Consider the following 23,701-nt stretch of genomic DNA (forward strand, 5'->3'; position numbering starts at 1 on the left):
CTGACAGCTTATTCATGAATTAGGTCCTACATACTGTTTGCGACAGCTGTAGACTTGAATCATCCCTTGTGTGAGCAAAACACAAATTTCATAGACGTGCATCAAACTGTGTTCATCCAAAATGTGAGATGACTGTTAAAACCACAGCCCCCAAGCCTTCAGCAAATGTAAAGCCTGTCATGTGAAATTCAATGTGGATCTTAATGTGTGGTGCTCTATTGAGCTACTGTACTTGATTCAGAACTAAATTTAGGTGTTAGAGAATAAAATTATAATCACAATGCTTTAAGGGGGAAAGAAAGAAAATAAGAATAAACTGATTTATTAACATAGGGGTAGTGAAGAACCTTTCCATATACAGATAAATTCTTTTTTTGTTGTTGTTGTAAAAGTCTATGACCAAATTTATTTCTGGTATTATTACCTGATCTCGTTTTTGCTGCTCCTACAGTCCTAACTGATATTGCTAGCATCTACAGCCCTTGGAAAAAATGGCATCTTGGTTCAAACATGAAATGAATTGGCTTAGACAAGAAAGAAAAAAAACCCTTACATTATTTTAGTCATGATGGACAAAAAATCTCAGCAATCAAAAAGTTTACTGTAAAGCAGATTGCAAAAGTGCTCATGCACAAGAAACCCAAGACAATTTTCTGAAAAAGCTTGAGGGCTTCCATAAGATCACTTGAACCTGAGATACAGTATACAAACTTAGGATATGGTATAAACTTCCATTGCTTTATGGCTATATTAAAGCTCACAAAAGCTTTGTAAAAGTTTAGTGAGGCTGAAAAACTACCAGCACTTTTATATCAAAACTTCCTCATTCTTTCCAATAAAGGAGGAGAAGTTAAGTGCTTTAATACCACCCCCAGCAAGCAGACAGACATTTTTTCTAAATCAGCCATTGCTCTTAGGTGCTCCAGCAAACTATTTGCTGGTTAGTTTTCCAATATTCTCAGCTTTCACAACTCTGATTCATTTACTCAGAGCTGCTGTAATTTAAGATCTGAATGCACTGCAACAACCTCAAAGATTGTGGGGGAAAAGGCAATTGAAAACCTGACAAAAATTGTAGTATATTTCAGTTTCTTTGGCATTTGCATTAAATTTTTAGAGATTAAAACCTATACTATCATTTACATTACACTCACAGTTACCAAATATATTAATCATTCTGCAGAATTCTTTTCAGTCCTGCAAGGTGAAGAGATGTGGGGATACCTGGCAGCACAGCAAAGGGACCAGGGACTAAGAAGCAGGGAAAGTAAAAGAAAACAAAAAAATAAGGGCAGAAGGAGTTTAATGATGTGGAATGTAGATCCATTGGACTGATAGGGTCCATAAAGTTGCACTCTGGTGTTTGTAGAAAAGGTTGTTTGGGTAACATACTGGATGGCATTGCTTCCAATAAGGCAGTCCTTTAAAATGCACTGAGCCACACTGGATTGATGCTAGTTATAGCTGTGCTCCAGAGTTATTTCCATCAAAGCTCAAGAATCACTATCTTTAGAACTGGAAAGCAGTCACAGACTATTATACATCACCCAACTCCAGTTATACAAGCCCAATCCCTCTCAAACCTTAGCATTTGGCCTTTATTTCTAGAGTGGGTGGAGCTGAAATGCAAGGAGAGAGATTCTCACCCTGGGAAAAGTCTGGATTCAGAGCTGACCTTCTGGGGCCCTGGGCTTACATAATTTGTGAGCTAATGTGGAGAGGACATAGACTGAAGACAAAGATCACAGTACCACAGTTCTTTTTCAGCACCACTGATAGGGTAATTCTTTAAGATGGCGATAAAAATATTCCTGTCTGAATGTAAACCCACTGAGTTCTACAGCAATTCATATGGGAAGTGAGAGGATTAAGGCCTGGGAACTGCCACACCAAAAGCCAGGCCTGAATGGACAGGAGTAACAGAGCAGTTGCTTTATCCAGCAGCTCCATCACCCTCTGGCACACAGTGCACAAGGAATGTTTCCTCTGCACCCCTCCACAGGATGCTGTACCCCTGTCAGGCCCATGGAACAATACTACTAAGTCCAGTTCAAAGTTTTCAGGCTGCCAAATGACATTCACTCTCTGAGTGCACACGCAGAAACTCCCGTCTCTGTCTCTGCTTAGAAATACACCAATGTGGGGTTTATATAAGGTTGGGATTAAGAGAGTTGGATAAAACAGCAACACATCCATCAGAAACTGAAACTAAGCCTCTTTGAACATCTTAAGCAGAAAGGAAGTGGGTCACTCAATTATCTATGCTTAAAATTAGGCATTTAACTTATTTCAGCTTATATCAAATTCTTTAAATCATTCATGGGAATTGACCGATCATTCAAGTTAAACATCTGAAATAATGAGAACCAGGCATCTAGAGACAGACACATATCAAACACACACTGCTTAATAAACAGGGTTTGATTTAACAATCAAGGAAGCATCAAACTTTTTAAGGGTAAATTCAAATTACCAATGTTTTGGTGAGAAAGGCATAAAACCTAGTAGGCTGTTGTTGTTTCAGGCCTATGCAGAGAGCCTGGCTGTGTTGCTCTGTCACAGTCTCGTTACCACATTAAGGTAATAACAGAGAAATAAGAATGCAAAGTGTTAGGTATAAAAAGGTGCTCAACTTCAGTGTTAATGCTACAAAGGTATTGTTAATAAAGGCCTAGTATATGACCTTATCATCTGTTTTCTTGAAGTTTAGAGCAGCTTAGAAAGACCAAAGCCAGGCTAATATGTACTAGTTTCAATGAAGTAAAGTATCAATTAAAACAAGCCAATACTAACATATGCATGACTAACAATCACCTTAAAAACTGATTTGGTAAAGCATTATTTATTCCAAAACAGGCCTCTCTCAAAAATATTCACAAAGCAAAATACTTAATACTTAAATATGTCAAATTTGCAGTTAAGGTTTATTTTTAGCTTTTTATTACACGATTATTTTGGGAAGTGTTTAATGGGGAGACTGTCCTAATGATACAAGTGTTCTTGAATTCTGTTTTTTGTTTCATTCAACCATAACAGAAGCCAGCTGCTGATGTTAGATGCAGATTGGCTTTGATGTTCAGCAAAACATAGAAAATCCCCTTCCTACTTCTCTTTCCAGTCCCATACTTTATGGCCACAGCAACCAAAATCCAGTGAGCCTCTTATGTCTGACCTAACTGCTTGGTGGGGAGGGGTATGGAGCAAGAGGCACCTCTCTGCAGACAGAACACATTTTTCTGAAACCACACAGTTTGTTAGTATATCCTGTGAGGGTGGTGACAAAACAGTTCAATAGGGCCTTTGTATTAAGCTTGTATTCCCCCTTGCTTCAGCACTCTCACTGATTGCTGCAGAACCTAGCAGCTTTTCCTTTCCATCACCTATTCTCCCCCAGCACTTTCCCCAAGGTGACACATTAGCTAACTCCTGTGGTATTTTTCTGAAGATATGTAGCTGTAGCTAGAAATAGGAACAGAACCCTTTGGCTGATATAAAAATCCCTGAAGTTTGTGTGATGCTTGGCTCAAGCACTTACAGATTGCCAGATTGCAGCCAGGAAGGCATTTCCCCACAGGGACCACTGGCAACTCAGCCCCCTGGCAGAAGTGGGGCTGTGGGACTCCCCTGCTCATGCAGACCCAGCCTTGCATCTGAGGCTCACCTGGAAATTTCACTCAGCGAGTCCCTGCTACTGCCATGTCCTGTGACAGCAATAAAGCTGCTGAGTCTCCTGCCTTCTTCCTGTGGCACACTGTAATTGTGACCACTGATCTTTTATCAGGGGTTTAAGCTTGTTACAGGGTATTAGAAGTGCTGTGCAGTCTCTGAGAGGAGGAGCAGATGATGTCCCCCGGGCCAGCCTGGATTAACTGCTTGTTACACAATTGTCAGTCTGACAGCCCAGTTGGTCCTTCTCTTGCTTGAGTTTGGAACTTGGAAATTATGAACCCACCCTCTTTACAAGAAAAATATATGTTCTCATTTTTTAAATGATTTCTTTCTAGGTCTTGGTTTTTGTTCTCTCTTGGCAGTACCTTCTATAGGTCCACTTTTTTCTCCTGCACAGCAGTTCTCTTCAGAGATAAGGCAGAAGAAAAATCAGGCTAAAAAAACACCAACCCCGAAACAACTCATTCTATTTAAACAGATGGCTTAAAAACAATTGTTAAAATGCCCTATTATCCAATGTGAAACAACCTCTTTAAAAGGAAGAGCTTTATTTCCTAACATCACACATATAATTTGCAGAAGCACGGAATTTGAACATGGAATCCCATCACATAAATTATTCATTTGTTGCCAAGGCAGTTCCCTGCAATTGAAGTTTTGAATAGTTGAAAAGTTAAAAAGGTTTTAAAGTTTGAAAAGTTTAGAAGTTAGAAGGCTTTTAAATACTTGTAAATGGATGTAAGGAATCAAGCTTTCCCCAGCTTCTCAGAAAGATAAACCATACGGATATTAAAGAATGTTTATGTTTTTGTCTGGAACTGTTTCCTTTTGCTAAAACACTGTTTTAACTCAGAATAACTAAGACTAATTTTTGTTGCTTTTCTCATAACAACATAAATTAAATATTTGTATGGGATAGATTTATATTGACTTCTAAAATGTAGGGGTGGTTTGGACACAGAACCTGAATACAGGTGATGGAAAAAATATTGACTTGAATGCAGACTTTCCTACTTATGATAAGAAGACACATCATCAAAGGACCTGACATGCAGTTTCCTGTTTGGTTCATTTCAAAGAACAAAGAGATTGAGAAACATGTTTGTATATATAATAACACAAGCTTAGCCATCCATCATTAAATGTTTTCATCTCACGTGACAATACAATGGCAAAAAAATTAAGCTTGTACATTTTAACAGCCAGCCAGATGAAATGATACTGATCTTTCCTTGCTACCCCCTCCCTTTGTACATAAATCCATAAATGTTGGTCCATCATGAACATGCACTTCTGCACTAGAAACCCCATTCGCTCAAAAAAATTGAAACATTTGTCCAGTGAAAAATAAAACTGTATGTTCATACTTTATGCAACACAGTGACCAAAGAAATGCAGTTTGGGTAGCACTACAACAAAAGATTAATTGTGAATTTCTGTATCTGAAGAATGTTTCTATAAGGTCTCTGAATGTAGATTTAGAGATTGTGCTGCAATGAACCCATTCCTCTGGTTAAGCAGTAACAGTCTAAGACTGAAATGCAAATCACTTTTATTTGGAAAATGCCATTTAGGGGTATCATCTCAGACAAACAAATTAATCACTGTATACTGCTGGGAAACAAAGGACACCTTCTGTACTATTCTTTCAGCAGAGGCCATGCTGCACTGCAGTACAGGCTGCATAAGAATTGCCATTTTAGATGCAGAAGAGCTTCAGAAAATAATGTTCTTGAGGCCAATCTAGGCTAAACGTTTCTAGCTTGATTTACACAAGTAAGACTCAGCCTCCTGAAATGACACACTGTAAACCCCAGAGAATAAAGAAAGGGAAGAGCTGGCACTGCTGCACATTTCTCCCACTACACATGTCACTTTCTGATGAAGGTGTGGCTGCATGGTTTATTTTGTGGCCCCCTGCCTCACTGTGTTTGGTCAATGCTCAGCAACAAGGCTCAGCCCCTCAGGCAACACAGAGGGTTATCACCTAAGTGTCTGCCTATAACCAGGTATTGAAACTTTTCCTCCACTCAATTTGTGCAGGATGACACCAGGATGATTCATTTTCTTTCCCAACTCTTTCCATTTAGAGTATCAGCACAGAGACTCCATGTTCAATATTAATTATACAGCAGAATTTAATGGTCTTCCCAGACTTGTTACTTCCCATGCATGTTATAATAAAAGAGAATTTCACGTTTGCAGTCTTTTGAAGACTACAGAAAGCTGTAGGTTAGATCAAATAGGAGGTTTTGTTTAGATAACCTCTGTCATTACTTCCTAACACCAGTGAGCATGCTCGAATACATCCAATAAATTCCCTAGAATTCTCGTGAGGCTGAAGAGGAGTTTCCATGCAAATGGAATGGTTGAAACACATGAAAGATGTTTGATTCCTTTCAGAAAAGATAGCAAGCCTCTTTTCTGGATTTTCCTTTACAGACTATTTATAGTTCGAATGTACTTTCCATATTCACTTACTTAAAAGCAGAGGTTGTAGCAAAAGGAAACAGCACACTGGGGACAGGCACCATGCTACATAATGAGTTTTCAGCTGAGACTTCATTTACCATACTGAACTAGTTTCACACAGTAAGGCAACCTTATGAGCAAAGAAGACAAAAGAAAATCCCTAGTGGGTATGTAGCACTGATCAAGGGAGCTTCTTTTGCCAGAAAAGACAGTTTCAGCGTGACAGTTAGGGGGTTTCCGACTAGAAAGAAAATTGTGTTGGACAAACAATTCTGCTAGAATTGCATATACCACATTGTTATGACAGGGAATTAATTTATTTTGGAGTACACTCTAGTGCAGCCCTACATAACAAAAGAATATATTATGGGATAGATTTATATTTTAGTACTGAAAGGAAATGACATCTTTACATGAAATGCTTTTCAAGTTATATATATTTTTTTATTCCACTTTGATAAACTAATGCTATAAATCATCCTTTTCTTAAAAAAAAAAATATTTCAGTCCTTTGTCTTATAATGCTAGATTTAAATGGATCCAGACACAAAGACCCACAAAAATCTAAGTGATCCCAAGCTTTGTGACTGAATCCTCCTTTACAGCATTCCCATGGGGTAGAAGACAGACACATGTTTAGGGTTTATCATTTCAGGATGCTTCAACCTTTGCTGCAAATTTTAGTAAATGTTCAGTTAAATTACTAAAGCTTTTTTGGGGATGGGACCTACATATGCACAATTAGCATGACCAACAGGGAAAACTTTTCTTTCTAATCTTAATAGAAACACTGTCTGTACCACAAAATAAACCCGTAAAAGAGAACATACGCATTTTCTCGTAGGTCCCATATTGTTTCTGTAGCTCTATCACAACAATTCTCTCTGTATTTCTCTCATCACAGCATATTATCATGCTGATCCTAGCTCTTGGAAAAAGGGAAATGCAGAACACATATGTGAAATAAAAGAAAACACATATGTTTTAGATTAAGCCAATCTCAAGATGTGAAATCCCAGACCTGCTCCACAGAAGAGTGAAATGGGTATTAGCACCATATGATAACTATTCAGTTCAGGACTAGACTGTAAATTGTAACGTGTTTTTCCTAATGATGTGTCCTCATTTGGTTCCATCTCACTTCTGAGACACTGTCTCATCAACATTTGTTCAGAGCTACAGTCACAGCACCAGTAAGAATTGCAGCTATTTTTCTGGCAGCCTGCTGCTCCCTCATTTCATCCAATGCCAAGTGAGATCATGGCTCCCATTTGTTGAGAGCCAAGCAGTGAGCTACTTATTCTCTTGACCTCAAAAATTTATTGGGCTACAGAAGAAGTTGTTTCTATAGACACCTTTGGTTTGGGCATTCAATTATGATGTGGAAGATTTAAACCTTTGACTCTTCCCTAGAAAAAGATTTGTTCTAAATTTACTTTGCAGTATCTATCTGATCTTTCTCTACTTTACTACAGCTGAATAATGAAATATTTGAGATTTTCTTACCTATTCTTACCCGATGTCTATCTATCCACAGAAAATAAAAATATTTATGCTTTTCATTGTGCCAATCACAAAAATCAATAGAAATGGTAAAGATACTATTTTTCCAGTAACACTTTATCACACGTTTCCTCACCAAGTTTATTAGAATTATTAGTGTAAGCCAGCACTTTTCAGTCACTCAACAACTCTCCAACTGCTCCATCGGGGGGTACTGTGAGGAACAGCTTGTACTGTGTTCAGAGGGGTCTGTGTAAAAAGGAAACACTGGTGAATTTGGCTTCAGCCCTGGGTTCTTATCTTCTAGCTCAGAGCTGGCCCAATGCTTGGTCAGTGCTCTACAACTTTATTACTCCACAATATTTATATAGCATTAAAATACATTAAATTCTTCCAAATTTCACTGTTTGTATTGGAAAATTCAGAATTTCAGTGATGTATTTTCACATAGATCTAAGTGTCAACAACCACAAAACAAATTTAGCTGCACAGAGTTTATGAGCAGTTTGCAAACTATACTAGAAAACTCTTTATCCTTCCCATTCAGTGAAATTAAGGAATAATAAATACATGTGCAAAACCAAGAGTACTTTCCAAAGAAGGCCTGTTCAAGTTTTTATGTTTAGTACTGGGGGGGGGGTTCTGTTTTGTTTTGGTTTTGTTTAATGAGTAATTAACCAGTCCTTTATAATATCTGAGATTTTAACTAATGCATGTCAGCAGTTCAAAATGAAGAGTCTGTCTGATAGCCCAGCTACCCAGGCTTTGAGATTTAAATATGATCTGCACAGAATTTAAAAAAAAAAAAATTGAAAAAGCTTAAACTACTAAAGTGTTGTCATTGTTGTTTTAAATGACAATTTAGTGGGATGGAATTCAAGACACTTAATTATCACACTGCTTAGCCAGATGGTTTATTTGAAATCCCAGAAGACAAGTATCTGAATTTTACTTTAAGCTGGGCTCAATGACTTAACAGAGGCAAAGGACAGCAAGAGTGTACAACTCTCTTTTGCTTGCTTTAACAACCAAAATTTTGTCTGCCTACACCCTTGAGCAATGTTTCAAAGGGAATTTACAGAAAAAGTGGCAGCCAAAGGAATCTGAGTGTTCCCCATCCCTCAGATATCTGTGGTCACTTAATCTTGTTACTCCCTTGACACTAAATTTCCACCAGTTTTTCAAAGAAAGGGATTTGAAAGCAAACTTGCATAAAACCAAACTTTCTTTAAAACCAAAAAGAAAAAAAAAAGGGGGGTTTAGATAGTATGCATCATCATTTTTTTCTCCCCTAAATGTTTTGGCAACAAATAAGGTTCCTCACTGGATGACTTTATGGGTGGTGGGGAGGAGAGGAGTCATGCATCAACAGCCCCAGAGTAAGAGCTGGTGGAAGGAGCTGTGCTCTTTCAGCAGTCAGCTCTGCAGCGGCTCCTTCAAATGGGCTCAGCACTTTCACAGGAGTTTCCATTAGTGTCTGCTCCAGACGTGAGAAGAATCCATCAATTTCATTTTCAAAATGTCATAGCATGTAATAACTGCCTTTGCTCAAACAGCTTCTCTTAATACAGAATGTTGAGTTCTGTCTGGTAACTGCATCCTGAGTAAGTTTGTCTTGGGGAACAAGTCATTATTTTTGGAAGATTTTCAGAAGTTTTTTGGCTTTCACAGGCTGCCTGAGCTATGGACAGATACCATCTGCTCGTATAAGAATATACATCCCTAGTGTGTCATCGTACTCATGTATGAAGTATACAGACACAGGAGAGCATCACCTCCCACCCCACCCCCACTGTGGAAGGGACTAATGTCTTGGCACTCATATTAGTTTGGGGGTTGAATTAAAAGAGTTAAAATGATAATGACACAGAATTTTATTGCCTTTAAAAGATCTCTCAGATTACTCTTTCAGAACAGAATTAGCATTTGATGTACCCACCAAGGTGCTGACCTCAGCAGAACTCTCTTCTCCAAAGTTACAATACTGGTTCAGAATTCAGGAACAGATTGTTTGGAAAACAAGGCAACCAAAGATATTTGCCGTACAAGTATAAATACAGTGGCCTCTGAAACGAAACACAGAATTATCATTTGATGTACCCACCAAGGTGCTGACCTCAGCAGAACTCTCTTCTCCAAAGTTACAATACTGGTTCAGAATTCAGGAACAGATTGTTTGGAAAACAAGGCAACCAAAGATATTTGCCATACAAGTATAAATACAGTGGCCTCTGAAACGAAACGTGGTATTTCCAAGCAGAGAACTACTACAATTTTTCTTTCCTTACTGGAGATGCGAGGGACAGAAATATTAAAAGGCTTGTTCAAAATGACATTGGTATCTCTGGCACAGAAGAGTCAAGTCTTGCTTCCCACATTTCAGACCACATACATTGTACAAGTATAAATACAGTGGCCTCTGAAAGGTGGTATTTCCAAGCAGAGAACTACCACAATTTTCCTTTCCTTACTGGAGATGTGAGGGACAGAAATATTAAACGGCTTGTTCAAAATGACATTGGTATCTCTGGCACAGAAGAGTCAAGTCTTGCTTCCCACATTTCAGACCACATACCTTTTGGATATCTGCCCAAAGAAGTTAAATCCCTTGTTTTATGTATTGCTCTGATGTAGCAATTGGTGAAACTTGAAACAAAACATAACAACCAACCTCAAAAATTCAAATCCCAATGATTTTCAACGAGACTAAAATTTTTTAGCAATGAAACACAAGTACTTTGAGGTGTTGCCCAAGAGGATCAGCACATGGAAATATTAACACAAGCAAAACATTAACGAGGATTTCCAGTAAAGACAGCACAGTCGATTTGGTTCTTGATATCAAATAGCAACATCTGCACTATGGTAGGTATATACTAGCCCCATTACTTTTCTCCTTCACATGAAAAACAGATTGTCAGTATGAGAAAGAGTGTTTCTGGGTCATGACATTAAAGTCAAGCTAATGCATACCAAATGCATCATCATCTATGTATTTTTATAGTTCTAGGGTTGTCTGCACTGTAGAAAAGTTGGTTTTTCTAAGATTATTCTTGCAGAGGCTAAATATAATAAAGAACTGCAGACTATTCAGTGTTCTACCTTATCCTGGATCCTTTTCTTCAGCTGATATACACATGCTTAGATCTCTCTAGTCATGATACAACTGCAAGATGTGACATCACACATGAACTCACAATCACTACACAAGACAGAATTTACTAAATGTTGCTTCAAAATGTACAGAAAAAAAATAGCGACCACCCTTGCCTTGGAAAGGACAAAAGCAGAGATGAAATATCTTGCCTATGGTGATGTAACAGGTCAGTAACAGAAGTGGGACTATAAAATGTGCCATCAGTTAAGTGAGTCATGTACTACTCTTATAAACTATAATATTGCTTCCCTTAAATCTCACTTGAAAGAAAAATATTGGCTTCAAGCGCATGCTGGTCTGCTTTGTCTCCAAATACTTGCTTCAAAGAAAAGTTGATAAATATTTATTCCAAGGGTGCTAGCAGGCAATCCTTTAGAAGTGGAATAGCTACCAACAATATGTCATGAGAAATAAGCGATGAAGTTACTTGATGGCAGAACACTGGACATTTATATGGGAAAAATAGTCTGTCTAGTTTTTGAGACAGTCTAAGGAAAGTGGGGCAAGAAGGAGGAACACCAAGCTGTCAGTTCACAGCTCCTACAGATAACTGAATGACTCCAAGTCACAGGGATATTTTGCCCAGCCCTTAATGCAAAATAGCTGAAAGAATAAAGAAATTGTGTGACTGGGGAGGGGTAAAGGGGGCAAGAAAGTTAATTACACTCAGAAATGGTTTTAATGTAATTTTTCAGAAGTTTCACTAGCTGCTATTTATTGGCAAGAAGGTTTGTAATAAATTATGTAGCCATACATACATACATACTCTGTTTCAAAAATAAAAGATTCACTATTTTCTTTCATAGTTTGTGCTTTTCATTCCCAAGTCTGAAGGTCATCCTATATAAATTTGATTACACATTTGCAATTTATTGTTTCCCTACTTTTAACTCCATCTTTTCTGTGAAACTGCTGAGCCTTGAAGAGGGAGCTGTTAAAAGACTGCAGCTAATCAGTCCTTTTTCTGGAAGGACTCTCTCAGCTAGAAATGAGGTATAAGATCTGTGGCTTTCAAGTTCTACTGTCTAAATTGTTCTTCCGCAACAGCTGGAGAAAATGCTTTCAAGAGTTTTGTGCTTCTTCCTGTGTGGTGATGCAGCTTTCCTCTAACGACTATTTCCCATCAATACCCACAGACACCTACCTTCGTAACCACGGCTCTAACGGTCTCTCACCACTTCCACCTTTCCGGAAAAAGAAAAAAAGAAAAAAAAAAAGAAAAAAAAAAAGAAAAAAAAAAAGAAAAAAAAAAAGAAAAAAAAAAAGAAAAAAAAAAAAAAAGAGAAAAAAAATACTCATCTGGGAGAAGGTTTACAAATGCCTGCACAGCAGGCTGCTGAAGGAGATAATATCTCAAAGAACTTAAAATTAGGTGTACAATTCTTGTCTAGAGAAAAAAAACAAAAACAAAACGGTCCTGGAGTGTGTGGAGGCAGCAGATGTGACCAAAAAGTTCAGTATATACCCTCTCCCATGCTAAGATTGCAGCAATCTTCATTGAAAACTTCACAGCAAGGAAAAGAATAAGTGTTCTTGTTCCATGCAGTATAAGATGAATAGTTAATACAGTTATATACAGTCCATATTTTTCTGAATAATCCCATGTTCTTTGAATTACAAGAAAGTTTAAAAAAGTATTTCTCAAAACCTAGAAAACACATGAAAGCTCTGTTTTTTTTTCCAAAAGCCACTATCTGCTGACTTTTCTGGGAAATATAATGTTTATTTCATTTTCCAGAGGACTCTGGCGATCAACAGAATTGACAACTTAAACTCACACTGCATTAACAACAACATATTTTAACCTTATTAGGGTAATTATTCACCTACACAACTGTTCAAAATTGTAGTAAAATATCTAACTAACTGGTGTTTCTTTAGATAGTAACTGAAAGTATCAGAACTGCCCAGAAAATCAGTGTGTATTAATAGTGACATATACTCTAAATTATTTTAAATATTGTACACTTTCTCATCTGATTTAATTATTTGTTAGAAAGAAAATAAAAAGGACAGCTGCAGCAGAAGAACCTGCACACGACAGAGTCTGGTAACTGGTCATGTAGACCATTATTTCATGCATATTCCCAAACTCCATTTTGGGTAAAAGATGATTACACAATTCAAAAATTCTAAACTGCCACCTGGTTTTAGACCTGTTCTAACGAAAATACAAATCAGTTTCCACACAGCATGCTAAATGTTGCCTCCCCCGCCCCTGAAAAAAGAGAAGTGCTTTTATTTAAATCAAATCATGCAGACAGTGATGAGAAAATGTCACAGAAATGCATTTATAAAATCAGTTAATCAATAGCTAAATCTGAAAAAGGATATCATATAAAGTCATTGCTGATATCCTCTGACCTCATAAAGCACAGGTTAATATCACTGAGAGAATATTAAGTAGATAGCCTGCAAGGACTAAAGCTGAAAAGTGCTACTGAAGTATTTGCCGAGTGTAAGGACACTGTCTGCAATCAAAGGGAAAACAAACATTAAAAGACCTATTTTAAAACCTTTTTTTCCCCCACCCAGCTGAAAATAACAGGCTGTTCACAACCACAGGATTCCACTCAGTCAAATTAATCATAGAGTGGCGTGGATTAAATTTAGATTAAAAAGAAAATAATTTTTACCCGAAAGGTTAGCTCTGAGGTATTCATGAACAAAATAGCACAATGAATGTTGAGGGTTTACAGAGAATCCTCTGGGAAGCTCCATCCAAGCAGCCCAGGGCTCTGGCACTGACCCCATGCCAGCCAGGGCCTCAGCTCGGGTTTGTGTGGCAGCCGGGGGCGATCTCAAGGTTGGTCTCTGTGGCTCTGACAGACTCAGAGGGGAGAAGGGGCACTCTACTCAGTTCATGTTTATTAGCAATCCTTGATTATGGCATGGCTGTGCCACTGCAAAAACAGCCAGCATCATTTCTCCCTCCAACAAAAACCATAACAAATGCATTAATAATAAGATGGATAGCACTGTTTTTATGTTGCTAATATAAATAAGTGTGCTAATTCACATTTGGGGTTTTATGTAAAATATATCCAAACTTTTGAAGCAATATGTTCTTAACCTGAGAATGAGATGCTGCAAATTCAGTTTGTATGGCTAGAGCATGGATTCAAATGCATTAATTCCATTTTTGTTAGAGGTTCCCTATTACAGGAGTACAAGAAAAATAAAAAATTGAATTTGTAAAGAAATAGGACAATATCAAAAGTTAGGTAAACAGTTAAAATCGAGGGGGAAATTCACAGTTAATTCTAATATTAGAAAGCTTTTTGTGTTGTAAGAATAAGAGCCATTTGGGCTTACTTGACTGCCACAGCAGTTCAGAAAGGTGTTTTGGATGCGGATTTGGCAGAGTTAGAAAGAGACAAAAGACTGAACTTAGTGTAGGAGGAAAAAAGGAGCAGTATCAAGAACCACTCACAAAAAGATGCAAGACAATACATAAGTAGGTGACTATTTTTATTTCCTCTACTTATTTAGGAGAGTACCTCAAATGAAAATTCTGAAATCCCAGGTTTCTATTTTTTTCACTGATTTTTTATCAAGTAAAAATACGAAGAGGATTATCAGCAATATTTTTATAGAACTTAGTGAAAATAGCTTTACTTCTACTGCCAATGCATAATTACAGGTTTTTTTATTTGATGTTAATGCTATTCAGCTACTTAATGTTTGAGTTTAAATATCAGACAAGTTCATCCTATGGTTTATGTTTTCTTTTCACTTTTCTAATTCATAAAATATCTCTCTTTTTATGCAAGAAATTCAAATGAGATTTGAATCAAACATTCAAATGCAGAACATGTACACAAATTTTCTATTGCAAAAAGCTGATTTTTCTGCATTTCCTATTCTCAAAAAAGCAGTTACTTAATTTTTGCCACTTTTATACTTTTACATCAACTAAAGCTATGGATATGACCTAAACTCAATTCAAAATTTTAATTTAGACACTAAGAACCTATCTAAACATTTTGGTTTAGTTAGAAATGTTATTTCATAATCTTTCTCATTTAATGAGTATATTCACCAGTTATAAAATACTTTAAAGACTATTTTTCTTGTAAAAAAAAAATCTTAAAATTACATCTTAATTAAACTTTGTATGCAAATAGCCATATAAAGTAACAGCCATCTTATATATTTTAATTTCATTTTTTTAAAAAAGGACCATGCAAACCACTAAAATTAGAAATAGCTCAGAACAAGAATCAGATTCCAACACGCTTGTCCTAAAACAGAAATGCCCTTATCAGACTGTAAGCATTTGATTGTTTATTTTTATGCATCCCTAAGAGCTTGTTTGGAAATTTGACATCCACAGACATGCATGTATTTGTCAGTGTGAGCCCCAAACTCCAGCTTGTCAGCTATCACACTTCGCTTCTCTCCCTTCACGGGAAAACACGCACTGCAACGAGCGTCCCTGTCCTGTCCCCTGCTCACAGTGACGCTCCACAACACGCTCTGGGTCACAGCTTTCACCCTGCACTTCGGACAGAGTTTAGATTTTGTAACCAATACAAAATCATCAGGATTATAAACCAAACTTTTCTCATTTCTGTGTCAGCAAGTGCAGCAAGATGAGGAGCTGTCACTGCCTGCCGCTCCTTGCAGGCCTCGCTCGCTGCTCCCATGCACTGCGGTATTCAAAATTGATCACTGCTTTCATGGGGAACAATAGCATCAGCTGGTGATATGCCAAACCAATGGAGTCTTATTTCATTCACTTCAGGGTAGCTTAAAGTCTTAACTTGTGGGATTTTTGGTCTTGGGCTGGGAAAGCAGGGTGAAGACTGAGTTTTGCTATTCACACACTTTCTTTTGTATAGGTGACAGAGCACTAGCAGAGACAGAGATACACACGTTTTTGAATGTAAAAAATTAACATACATAATCCAAGGAGACAACACAGTAACTTGAATAGAATCCATTCACACACAACTGAGTAAAAATAATCTGTCCATATTGCAGCTACTCTCTGCCACCATCTGTATCTGATCTTTATATAGATAGATGATACACTGACTCCTGCAGCACTGCTCCAAAATCTCACAGCAGAGACAAAACTTTAGTTTGTCTTTCAGCTGTCTCATCAAAACAGCCTTCAGCCAACTCCACACCTCCAACACCACTAGAAGATGCTTGACAGCATCACTGCAGTTTTAGGGTGATTTATCTGAATGGTACTGAAAGAAACATCCATAAACAAGGTGTGCTACTGCATCTCACAAGCCTAGATATAAATGTGACAAATTCCAAAATAACTTGCTGTTAGGCTTCCTCGGAATGCATAATATACAGTGGATGAATTCAACCCGTGGTCATTCACAAGGGCAGCTGCCACTTTCAGCCCTCACTCTGTGAATCAAGTCAGGGCTCTCAGAAGCATCTCGTGTTTCTGCCTGCTACCACAAGAACTGAAATCCAGAGGCACGAAATTTCTAGCAAGGAAGGTCATAAGAGTTTCTGCTATTCTACTGTATATTTAATGTTAAATTTTCTACCTCACTTAATTTATTCATCTTTGATGAGAAAAGGGGTCACTGGTAACATTTCACTAATTTGCACTGGTTGCCAGGTTGGCCTATGCAGCTGAAAAAATACAGTTGCTTTTTACCTTGATTTTTTTCTTTCCTTTCCACCCCTTTTAAACATAAACTAAAAAAATGTTACCTTTGTAATACACAAGCAATCCCTTTCCCGCACAGTCTAGAGTTGTAGGCCTTCCATCAGTCTCTTTCACCACACTTTTAAAGCCACTTCAGCATTAAGGAGCTTCATAACTGCACAGCAACTGGCTGGCTGCCAACCAGCTGCAAAACAAACGCCCCTTGTATTGACATTAGAGGTTCCTTGATCATATTCAATAAAGAACCTTTGATGTTAGCACTATTGGCTAATATCATCTTACAGGGTCTTGAGGGAGAGTTTATCAAATCTGTAAGACAGATCATGAAAAAAAAAAAAACCCTCTGTTTCAGAATACAACAAAGTTTATGTTTTGCAAGGTAAAAATAGTATTTATAGGTGGGAAAATGTCAAAATACACACATCAACTGTGATTCACCATTTTTTGTGTAACATTTGGTGAACCACAGATCTCACTTTGTCTGGCAAAACCCAAGTTGTGCTCTCTTGTTATCCAGCCTCAACAGTGAAGTCCTCCATGGGACACTAAAAAAACCAGCCAGTGCTTGGGTACCTTTCTGTCACTCCATATCCTCCCAACTGCATCCCACATCCCCCTGACCTTCCTTTGCTATAGCCAGGCAGCTGCCTCCTTCTTCGCCTTCCTGGCAGACTTTCTGCTTTCAGAACAGTCTGTCACCCTGCCCACAACGTGGCACTTCAACACTTGGCAGGTTCAAAGAAAAACTTCTAGTGCTCTAGTACTATGGGCTGTTTAGTTTAGTGAGACCTCTTTAAGTACATGAAACCATAAAAGCAGGGACTGACAGGCTGCCCAAAAGGTTCTGAAACAAAAGGGACTGGGAAAAAAAAAAAAGGTGCAATACCCAGTGCCTTGCTACGGAGTGCTCCAAGAGGAATGACGCCTGGAAGGGTAGAAATCTTTCCACATTCTTTACTGAAATATGGAAGGTGTACTAGGTTTTGGTGGTGTTGGTAGTGGTTTTGGCTTTTTTCCTCCATTGCTTCATCTTTTTGTTTCATCTTTAGTTTTCTGTTCCACTGTAGGAAATACCATAGGAGACCCAGCTTCTTGTTCTCTTTTTCAGCTATTGCAAAATTTCACCCTTCCAGCCCTCTAGACATGGAGTGCCTGTGCCTGGCTAAATGTTCTGACCTGGAAGATTCCTTCCAGTATTAAGCTGCAGAAAAAAATTTCCCTACTGTACCACCATCTCCTTTTAGTCTGGGTGGGACAGGTCTGTTTATGAGCAGGTAAAGTGACCCTGCTGGAGGGGTGGTGTCAGTGTGTTGGGATCTCAGGCTTGCTTCCAACGCTGGTTATCAACAAATGCTAGTGAAGTGCACGAGTACCAAGCAGTCACACTTTTCTATTATACTCTTTTAGCATGCAAGGGCATGAGGTTTATTAGCTCACAGATCTCTAAAAACTTCTCTCCCTGATTTTTTAATACTAGGGGGAAAAGGCAGAAAAAGGCTATCACATATCACTTACACAAGAAAATAAGATATTCTGTTTCATTTTTGTGAAAAAACACAGGCACAGATGGAGATGATGATTATCATCATTTTTTAACTGTTGGATTATGCTCTCATATTGGTCTGGCCTACTCAGCAAGGCACAGTCATCATTCCATGTCATTAGACATAACCCACATGAAATAATTGACATTATTCTATCTCTTGGGCCAGCTCATCCCTCATTCTCCTATTTGCCCAGCTCAAGGACTGCTGCCTCTTCACTCCCACCACCAGTCCACATTCAGGGATATTTTCTCTTTAGCTCAGCACCTCCCGCTCTGGGAACACAGACTGGGCAACACTCCCTGCTTGTCAACACCAGTGGGAAAACCCTCAGCCCTGCTTGCCCTCTGTCTTATGTCAACGACAGAAGCTCTCAAAATGGGCTTTCAATTACAAAAATATTTTCTTATTAATCTGCATGCGGGCTGAAACACCTGTGTGTGTATTTACGTTTGCTGTGTGAGATGTTCAGCCCAATTGATTTTATGCCCTTAGGCAGATATTTTAAACTAATTAACAGATGTATGAACTTCCTTCAGACATGAACTGCTCAGGTTATCACATTGCATTGAACCAATATCCAAACACCAGCTCACTATATAATCTTAGCAGGGAGAAACTCCTCAGTGCCACAGCCTCCAAAAGAAGTAACACATCTCCTCCCTGCACTTTTGTATCATTGTGCTCCTTTTCCAGCTACTTTCTTCAGGTGAATGTGTTTTTGCAAGCTATTTTACATTCACATCAACGAGCTTTTCTAATTTGTGAATGAACTCAACTCCACAAAATTAAAAGTGCAAGATCTCCCAAATGTTTTATGCCATGGCTATGACTCAGTTGCCTTTAAACAGTGTGTGTGCATTAAATCATTAAAAGCTGTCAGTTCTTATATAAATTCATTTGTATGTGTATGTAGATATTAAAAAAGGGCCTGAGATATAAAACCAAGTTTATTTAGGTAAGAAGGAAAGGCAACATTAATAGTAGACAGAAAATTATGTAGAAGAAAAGAATTCAGACAGACAAGATATTGCTGTCCAACAGCTCTAATGTTCCCCAAATAAACCTTATATTTTGCTAAGGGATTTCCTGAGCATTAGAAAACACTTTCAGTATGGAGAATGATCTATAGAGGAAAGGAGAGTGGCAGTTAAGCTGCAGTACAAAAAAAGATAAGGAACACGAATCCCTGAAAGTGTCATTTTCAATGTATTTAAGAAGGGTAGTAGAGGCACAGAAAGGGAAATATTTGATACAACAGTATCAAATTGCCTGGAACAGCTACAATCATTAATGATTTTAACTGTAAAAACCTTCACATCTACAAAATGATGTCTCAAACAGTTGAAGTTTTAAACAAAATGAATGTTCTAAATGACATCAAGAGTGATTTTATTATGTAGCTTAAAGAACATGAGTTACTAATTCTAATTGTCAAAGGTGACTTGAGATCCAAAGAGCTGAAATGTCTAAAGAAGCCAAAGAATAGTCCTTGCAAAGACAGACAGTTTCCAGAGCAGCCCGTGAGAGAAGAGAGGTTTTAAAAGAGATGAAGTTCTGAGACTTCTGAACAACTTAGTAGATTTGGGCTGCGATAAAATAGAGCAAGCAGTGTGCTTTCAACACTGGATGAATAAAATTAGATCTTTAAGGTTTCCTGAATTTTTGCCCATTTCCAAATCTGATTTTTATTGTACACTAATATTTTCATATTTCTGTCTTTACATATCTGAACTCCACTGCTGCTAAGACAGAAAGAAAAAGAACCCTCCTCATGTTAGGTATTACATGGATAAAATATTAGGAACAAAAAAATTTTAAAAAGGTAAACAAAATGAGATAAACACATTTTAAGCCTTACTATTTCAGGCAATCCAGAGATGTCTCTTAACTTTTATGACACTTGCCTTCAATACTGATATTTCATATTGAGAATAAGATGCCTTTTCAAATTTCTCTTCAAATGTGTACATCATTTTCTTTCAATAACCCTATAAAATCAAAGGGTCGCTAGTGATTTGCACATTTCTCATATATGACAAACATTAATATTAAAAAACTGCAGCATTTTGTAGAAAACTGGATGTGTAAGAGAAAGTTTAAAAATTTGTTTGCAGTGTGGACATTTAGTTCTTCACACTCTTGTGAACCTGTGAATTTCCTTTTTATAGTTGCAAGTTTATATGACAGTCAAATTTACATCCACAAACTGTGCTTAAGTATTAAACACTAGATGATGTTATTAAAGGAATTTTAAAAGGTAGCACAGTTCTGTTCATTAACACATCACTAAAGGTGAATATTTTTGCCTCTTCAGTGTAAGATGACTTTTTGATTTCACATAATGAAAAACTGAAGCCAAACAACCTGGGTTTTCTTTTCAAACCTACCCTATGTTTTTCTAAAATAACAAATTTAACCTTCAGAGATGTGTATGGCATGAAAGAGGCAGTCAACTGGTAGTTTACTTTGCTTTTTATAGCCACATTACTCTCTATTTTCACTGAAAAAGGCCACACATGCTATTTTAAAGTCTGATGACTCCAGCCTTTTTAGTGTAAAGCCTCAGCCCCTCCCCACCTCCTCCTCAAATCCTCAGACTGACCAGTGACTTGAACAAGTATTGCTTTTTCTGTGCAAGCATCTCCCTCCTAAATCAATATACCAGGGTGAAGGCAGCTTGTCATTTCCTGTCACAGGATACCCTTCTAAATTACCCTTTTCTTTTTAAGAGTTCAGCAAATCGTGTTTCAAGAAATGACCATTTTTATTTCCTTTCTGATTTAACATGTTAAAAATAAACACCAGCCATACTGCTCGTGAAGTCCAGAGTCAGATGAGAGAATTGTAGATGTAAAATAAACATCAAACTATTTCTTCTCCCATCTAAAACTAGTTATATTTGAAGTCAAAAAAAGAGAGAAATCTTTAGGTAGGATATTTTTAAGATATTTACAAAAGTAGAAAAGGGATCTGAGGAAATTACAGCAAATTCTTCCCCCCCTACTTTTAAGATTTTATGTTGGAGCATGCATTCTTCATTGATAGAAAACAAATGTCCACAAAAATGCTTAATATACCTCAGATTTAAGCTGTAATAATCTGAAAGGTGTTGAAATTAAAACCAGTTAAAGTTACAGGCTTTCACACCATGTTTTACCTTGGAGTTGATGTTTTAGATGAGGAATTAGCACACATGCTGTACTGTTAGCACAGTTTTCAGAGCATGAGTTACAGCCACAAATTCCATGCAATGATATTAAGAATGAAACTCTGAAAAATGGGAGTCTTACTTGAGTGGCCCAACCAAAAACTTTTAATAAATATTAGGCCTAGATCAAATGATAATGGAGTATTTTATTTGACTTGCAAAGTAACCTTTATTAAAACTTCATTTTGATTATGAGTAGTTTCAAGCTGTAAATGTCTGGGTTTAAGCCTGGGATATGGGCTGGCCCATGCTACGGGGTTGGTGTGGAAGCACTCATTTAGGACACACAGGATCATAGAAGGCTTTGGGTTGGAAGATACCTTAAATACCATCTCATTTCAACCCCCTGCCATGGGTAGGGACACCTTCCACTAGCCCAGACTGCAGACAGAAGACATTTTATACAATCCTAAAAACCTTGACACAGCAAATTGAGGGCTCCAGTGCAACTTCCCTATGTCTGTAACTCCACTCATGCCAGCACATGTTTAGCTGCTTATATGTGAACAATTTTGTTTCACTCATTTCCATACACCATTAATTTTATGTCTGTTGAGATAATTTTAGAAATATCTAAGGTTTAAATCAAAGAAAGTCATTAGTAATCATCCACCCAAAATTACAGCTTTTAAATGTTTGTTCTGAGGTTAAAATAAAAACACAGGGTGTTCAAAGTTCTCTCGTTTCCTAAATCTAACCAATGCTGAAAAAAGAAAACTAAAATTTCCTTTTTTGTCTACCAGAATTCCTTAATTTCTTAACTTCACTATTTTACAGCTGTTTTATAGCAACCTTTCACTGCACTTGAGACTCAAATGTGGTGGGACTACACCAATGGTCATTCTTCTACTTTAAATCATATGGCAAAGTATTGACTGTGCCTATCTTCTTCTGTACCCTTTATTTTCATTTAAAGGATGGACAATAAATGTTCAAAATCTCTCTACAATCTACTTTAGCATAACAGCACCAATGTGAAAAGCAAAATGGAACATGCCAGTAAAATCTAGCATACGTTTAAGCCAGGGATGTTTTGCACGGTCCCTAATGTACCTCATTAGCTCAACTGACTTTTACTGTTAAGTTACTTTAGGGTTTTGGTCAGTTTCTGAGGTCTCTGACCAGATCTCCCACGACAAGAATGTTGTTTTTTTTCTTACATACATTGAAGATTGTTGAACATTAATCTGAGTGTAGAATATTCCCTGTTTTAGAGAAGCACACAGACAGTTTTTGAAAAGTAAGCAAAAGCCGGGCTTTGCCACGTGTTGATTAAGGTAAAGTAAACCTGCAAATGTCCTAAAGTTAGACCATGACTAGCACTGTATTTTCCACCTTTACTGGGTTTGTCTAGGTCTCACACATGACAGATCTCCATTACATTGGCTATTCCTTCATTATTAATGAACGCTCTGATTTTATCCCCTTTCTTGTATAAAGAGCCTCACAAAGTTGCAGAGTCTGCTTTTCTTCTCTGAGGTACCCAAGGTCATTATTAGCACACTGGAGGGAGTAAATGCAGTGCCCTGTGTGCTTACTGCTGTTGCTTATGTTTGGTATTAGTGTTGAGATTTCAGTAAAAGCATTACTGCTGCAACAGTGAACTCAGCATAGGGAAACTTGATCATTGTGTTTCTTTTCCTTACAAAGTAAAAGAAAAGCTTTAGGGTAAAATATAGCTTTTCCATTAAGCTCCTTTCTCAGCTATACAAAATGCTATAAAAGCAGCAGTGCTTTTACTTATTTGGTGGTTGTTAATTTACAATCAGATCAAAAGGTATGATTAGGTGTTTGAACTTTCTCTTTCCTTACTGCTGTATTTTAACTAATTCCACCAAAAAAGTCAATCTTACTTTCTTTAAATAAAACTAATAACTTGCTAATAAAATTTTTAAAAAAGAAAGAAAATAGTTATATAGTTTCCTATCTGCATCCAAAGTACGACGAGGTCAGTAAAAATACTCCCATTAAGTTTCAAATATGCTCTGGCTCAGACATTTTAATGGTAATAACCAGATAACCAAGAAATACGGATGTCTTCCACAAGGCTTGGAGCATTTTGCATCAGATTTTGCCATTTGTCATGTTAACAAATGGATGTCAATGACTTGGAATACAAACAAGAGGCATTAGAGTATTTCACTGAAGGGACTAATAGATATTGAAGTTCTTAATTGATTTGATGATGGGCCTACACTTTAAAAAGTCAGGAAACCTAAACAGATGAAAATCCCATTGTAATGTGTATGAATGACTATGGACTTTAACTCAGAATAATCACAACCAGAAATATTCAGAGACACTTCATATTTCACCTCTATCATTTACCTCAATGAGAAATCTCAATCTTTTTTCTGGTTGTTTCTGCCCTTCCATGTTCTTCCCCTTCCATGTTCTTAGCTTTTCCTCTACACCAGTCAAACATTAATTCCAATAAAGGTTAATAAGTGAGAAGCCCTCACTCTGAGATTTTTTGACAATTAATATCAAAGAAAGTCCAT

General features: G+C 37.4%; 1 long non-coding RNA gene across 1 annotated transcript in view; it reads right to left on the reverse strand.

Moving 5' to 3' along the window:
- Positions 1-23,701, reverse strand: part of LOC120510464 — a 216,870-nt gene that overhangs the window by 91,414 nt on the left and 101,755 nt on the right. The gene's annotated exons all lie outside the window — the stretch shown is intronic.

Source organism: Passer montanus, unplaced genomic scaffold, assembly GCF_014805655.1.
Source record: "Passer montanus isolate IOZ18808 unplaced genomic scaffold, ASM1480565v1 scaffold58, whole genome shotgun sequence".
Taxonomy (NCBI): Eukaryota; Metazoa; Chordata; class Aves; order Passeriformes; family Passeridae; genus Passer; species Passer montanus.